Below are 6,000 nucleotides of genomic sequence, written 5' to 3'. Positions count from 1 at the left end.
AGATCAGGGGAATTTTTTGGTGTTTGTTTTCACTTGTAGCCAGAAGAAACAGTTTGAGATTATAGTTTATTAAATTAAAATGGCCACAATTAACACATTCCTTGCAATCCAGTGTGATGAATTAACCAAAAGCAACATCATCTCTCTTTCGGGACTTCAAGTATTCAGTATTTCAGTATTTCAACAGACTTGCAAGAGTTAAGACTATTTGTACACAAAACTGAGTCAAAAATGCACAACACCCATTTTTGTACAATATATTACTGTATGTAGCTAATGGAGCAAGAGACTGTTTGAAATACTTTTCAGAACTATATTTTTAATTGTTCGCAGTACACATTCCTGTTACGATCTCCAGCTGGAGTGCCCTTGAGAGCCACCAGGGGGCACTCCATCACAGACTTTTGCCATTCCAGCAAATGCTTCATTTCCCATCACCCTGACTCATATTCCATTATTGTTTTCAGCTGTGTATCATTAGTCTCATTTTCTCACCCTATATAAAGCCGGTTCCTCACTAGACCTTGCATGTCATTTGGTATTGCATCTCTGAGCCTTGTATCCTGTTTTTCCCCCCATGACTTGTACAATACACCAAGCTCCGATGGCCACGGAGCTTAGCCCAACAGTCACCAGCATGCCCAGTTTTAATTGTCGCTAGCCCTGTGTTTTTAGTTCCTGCCAGTTTTGTGGTTATCATACCAGAGCCTGTTCACAAGACGGCTGAGTCTCCAGCCGCCACGGTTGCCACGCCAGTGTTTCGGGTCGTTATGAATGTCGCACATGAAGCCATAAGGTGGTTCCTAGGCGAGTGAGACTGCCACCCAGCTTGGAGGACACTGCTGATGTTGGTGCATGGAGCCGGCATCCCTAGACCAGCGCCATCGAGCCCACCAACCTCAGCGGTCTCAAGCCTGCCGGTGCCTGTGCTGTCAATCCCAGAGGTTGTACCCTTGTCCTCTGTACTCCCCATCACAGCAATGGCCATTTGGTGTGTTTGGACCGTGCACTGCGCTTAATTTCAAGAGTCCGCTCCAGAGACCACTTCAGTCCATGAGTCCACTCCAGAGTTGGCTCCTGTCCCAGAGCCCAGCCTGGTGACCTATGAACTTCCTGTTTGCCTCGATGCAACCACAGAGGTAGTATCTGAACTTGCTGTCTTGTATTGATGCGACCACAGAGATTGTATACAAACTTCTGGACATCCTGAAACACCTTGCTGGTCCGGTTATGTCCATGGAGGACACCCTCGATCTACCTGCCTGTTTTGACATGGCCCCTGTAGCCAGTGCTAACCTCTCTTTGGCCACCTGGCCACCTGCTCTGCCTGCACTGCCCTGGTCGCCACCTGCTCTGCCTCAGTCTCCAGTCTTCCTCTACATGGACCTGGTACTCCATCTCGCCCCCTGGTCTACCTCCATTCCGCCTTTCTCCTGGACTTCTCTAACTATGATAGGAGCGTTCTTAGGAGGGGGCTTTGTCAAGATCACCAGGTGGAGTGTCCTTGAGAGCCACCAGGGGGCACATCACGGATTTTTGCCATTCCATCAAAGACTTAATTTCCCATCATCCTTTGCCTGGACTCATCTTCATTTGTTTTCAGCTGTGTCTCAGTCTCATTAGCTCACCCTATATACAGCCAGTTTATCAGTCATTCATTGCTAGATTTTGCATGTCTGTTGGTACTGCATCTCTGAACCATGTATCCTGGTTTTCCCATGTATTGTTAATTTTTATTCTGGATTTCCCAGTTTACATCTGCTCTTATCTCAATAATTGTTTGTATTGTTTATTTGTGTATGACCTTTGCATGGATGTGGATTATGATTGTGGATTACCCTTTTAATATGTATTGCTTTTTGATCCTCAACCTTAGTGTCTCTGAGCAGTTTCGTAACAATTCCATTAGTGTTAGTATAAGCAAACATAGCCAATGAATTTTAAAATAATGAATTTGTTTGATATTAAAGTTTAGAAGCAGATTTTGCATCAGGTTCAGTTGGTCATGTGAATTTGTGGTGTTGGCCAACAGAAAGCTGATTTGTGCTTCATACATCGCTATTGACAATAGACCATTCATTTTCTCCATAGGGAAATTTATTTGTAATGATAATTAATAAATCTTTAATGACAGCCTTACTGTGAGCTACAAGGTTGTTAATTTATAGCATTTGCTTCAGATATTATTCCAGCTTCTTTAAAAAAAAAAAAAAGTCATGTTTAAAAGTGGAATTTGTGGTGACTACATTACCCAGATGCTGTTCAGAAAATTCCACCAATCAGAGTCGCAGCAAGCAGATTGGGCCAAAAGAGCTCTTAAGCTCCGCCCACTCCCATGAAGCACTGCGAATGGCGTAATCGAGTCGATCTCCAAATACTTAAATATATTTATGGTCACACTTTAGATTAGGGTCCAATTCTCACAATTGACTAACTTTTAACTACGACTTTTGCCTCAGTAAACTCCTAATTACTGCTTATTAATAGTTAGTAAGATAGTTGATAAGTTTAGGTATTGGGTAGGATTAGGGAAGTAGAATAAACTCATGCAGAATAAGGCATTACATTTACATTTATTCATTTAGCAGACGCTTTTATCCAAAGCAACTTACAAATGCGAACAATAGAAGCAGTTAAACTAACAGTAGGACAACAATATGCAAGTGCTATGACCTTCTCAGTTTAATCTAACGCAGTACATAAATTATGTTTTTTTTTTTTTTTTAAATAAATAGAATAGAAGAGAAAGTGTTAGTATTACTGGATCAAGTGCTGCCAAAAAATATGCGTCTTCAGCCGTTTCTTGAAAATGGCTACGGACTCAGCAGCACTGGTTGAGTTAGGCAGATCATTCCACCAGCAGGGAACAGTCATGGTAAAGGTCCGAGATTTTGTGCCTCTTTGAGATGGCACCACAAGACGACGTTCACTTGCAGAGCACAAGTTTCTGGATGGCACATATGTCTGAAGGAATGAGTTTAGGTAAAACGGAGCAGAGCCAGTGGTTATTCTGTAGGAATTTCTGTAGGCAAAATTTAATGCGAGCGGCAACTGGCAACCAGTGCAATTTTGTGAGGAGAGGAGTGACGTGTACTCTCTTCGACTTGTTAAAGACTACTCTAGCTGCAGCATTCTGGATCAGTTGCAGAGGTTTGACAGAGCAAGCTGAAAGACCAGCCAGGAGAGCATTACAATAGTCCAGTCTGGATAGAACAAGCACAAGATAGAACTGGATAGAATAATTACTAAAAAATTTACTAAAAAATATGTACTGCCGAATGTACTGACAAGCTTTTTAAAATATGTTTTGTTATTTCTATTGAACCTTGTATGTCAGGTTTTTGCATCCTGAAAAGGTCAAGCTGAAATGAATTAATCAATGCTTTTAGTGTTTTAATGATTCAGCCCAGTTTATTCAAGGCAGGGTAGGCATTTTGTTCCCGAAACATTTTTTTCAGCAACCTGCACATGTGCTTCACTCTGGAGGGCTACACAACAGGATGGCAACAGCTGGAATGTGGGATTGCCATGGGGTGTGCCATCTCCCACATCCTATTTGTTTTAGCCTTCGAGGTAATCCTCAGAGGAGCCAGGCAGGTAGTCAGGGGCATCAAACTACCATCAGGCGAGAGGCTTCCACCATTGAGGAGCTACATGGATGACATAACAAGCATCCTTCAGACAGCTCCATGCATGACCAGCCTCCTCAAGCACTTTGACGAGCTGCTCAAATGGGCAAGAATGAAGAGCAAGGCTGAAAAATCAAGAAGTCTTTCGATAAAGAAAGGCTTGCCGCATGCCAGGACCATCTTTGTCGCTGGAGGGGAGTCCATTCCACGGCTGGATGAGAAACCATTGAGAATCCTGGGGAGGCAGTACACCGCAGACTTATCCGACAGGTAGATGGGGAAGCTAACCAGGCAAAACTTGCAGAGCGCATGGCAAGAATTGAGCAAAGCCACCTGCCTGGGAAGCACAAAGTGTGGTGCTACCAGCACACGCTATACCAACGCGCGCTGTGGCCTCTAAAGGTCTGTGAAATTCCCATATTGGAGGTTAGCAGGATGTACAGCCTCACCAATATCTATATTCGAAAGTGGTTGGGCTTGCCCTGCTGCTTTTTGGACGCAGGTCTCTTTGACCGGAAGATGCTGGAGCTCCCCATCAAATCCATCAGCCTAGGGTACAAGCAAGAGAAGGCACGTCTTGTACTGGAGTTAAAGGACTCAGCCGACCCACTTATAAGGAGTGTGAAAGTCCCCATCCGCACAGGCCGTAAATGGAAGGTGCAAGCTGAAGTAGAGCATGCTATCTCCAGTCTGCAACATCGAGAGATGATGGGGTTAGTCCAGACCAGTTGAGCTGGCCTAGGCTGGGGAGCACCTCAGCAGCTCTGGTCTAAAGCCACCAAGAGGCAGCAGAAGACCATGGTGGTGGATGAAGTTACCAGGTTGGAGCAGGAGCGCTTTCAAGTAAAGGCAATATCCCAGGGCAGTCAAGGAGCCTGGCCACGCCACTGGACGTGACTGTGAATAGGCACATCATCTGGAGAATGCCAAAATCCAGACTCAGCTTCCTGTTAAGGGCAACCTATGACACCCTCCCATGCTCCCGGAACCTCACCAATTGGTTTGGAGATGTGGTAGGCTGTCAGCCTGTGTGGTCTGTAAGCCTCCAGCATAATTTATCAGGGTGCAAAGTGGCGCTGACCCAGGGACGCTTCAGGTGGCGCCATGATCAAGTCCTAGCCAAGCTGGCGGAGGTCCTGGAGAGCTGTAGGGTAGCAGCACATCGCATACCAGCAGCAGCAAAGCCTTTCCTGGCAGGGTTTGTCAAGTCTGGTAGCATGCTCCAAATTCCTGCGAGGTTACAACAACTGCCCTCCAGCCAGACATTATTATGGTCCAAGGTGGAGGACTGGGAAGAGGGCATGACAGCAGCTCAAGAACTCCGAGCTGGCAGCAGAGTGCCAAGAGGCAGGCTGGAGAGCCAGGGTCTACCCAGTGAAGGTCGGGTACCAGGGCTTTGTGGACAGAACAGCAGTCCAACTGCTCCATGGCGCAGGAGTGGTGGGGTCAAACCTGCAGAAAGCTGCAAAGGAGCTGGGAGATGAGGCCGAGAAAGCAAGCTGCTGGCTGTGGCTCTGGAGGAAACACAACGGTTGGGGGCCAACACTCCCCTATATGCCACTGCTCCCCCCGCCAGGAGATGTACTGGTATAGGGGGAGAAACATCAGTAAACGGCGGACTCCAGCTGACGACCCTGCAGCTGACCTTATGGCACCGCAGACATCACACATTATGCTATGCAGAGTTGTAGACAGACGTCACCGAGCACCGCAAACGAAACAGCAGCCGCAACTCTACAACTCTGCATAGCATAATGTGTGATGTCTGCGGTGCCATTCTTGGGTACTGGGTTCATATTTCTTTATTATGTGTATATGGGTATCTACCCCTTTAAGAGCATTGTTCGGTGGTAGAGTTTGGTTGTAATTTACATGTGCAAAATGTGGGTTTTACAAACAAGTTAGTGTTTGTCCTTTATTCATTGGTGTCTAATTTATTAAGCCCGCCTGATAACTTTGCAATCTGATGTATGATTGGTTCTTGGAAGTTGGGAGAAAAAAAAAAAAGTGTGTGGGCCCACGTGAGTTAATGTGTTTATCGGTCAATTTAAAACTGCTGTAGAATTTTCCTAGGTTCGATTTATTGTTATTCCTTTTCTGTAAAAGGCAGTGCATATACATGCAAGTAGATTTTATGGTGCATTTAAAGAAGTGTTAAAACCATATTGAGAGGCCTTTGATTTATTATTTGTTGAAAAAATCTGAACTCAACTGCTGTATTCATATTCATCTGTGGGTTGTCATACAATTTTAAAAAGTACATTAATCATAGATATTGTGTATTACTAAAATATCCTAACTGCCCCTCGGTGACATTATTCTAAAATAGACAGTTAATTGTAGTTTACTGTTTATTTATCATCCTTCTAGT

This window comes from Squalius cephalus (genome assembly GCF_949319135.1).
Source record: "Squalius cephalus genome assembly, chromosome: 23".
In the NCBI taxonomy this organism is placed as follows: Eukaryota; Metazoa; Chordata; class Actinopteri; order Cypriniformes; family Leuciscidae; genus Squalius; species Squalius cephalus.
Note: the sequence above shows the minus strand (reverse complement) of the source record.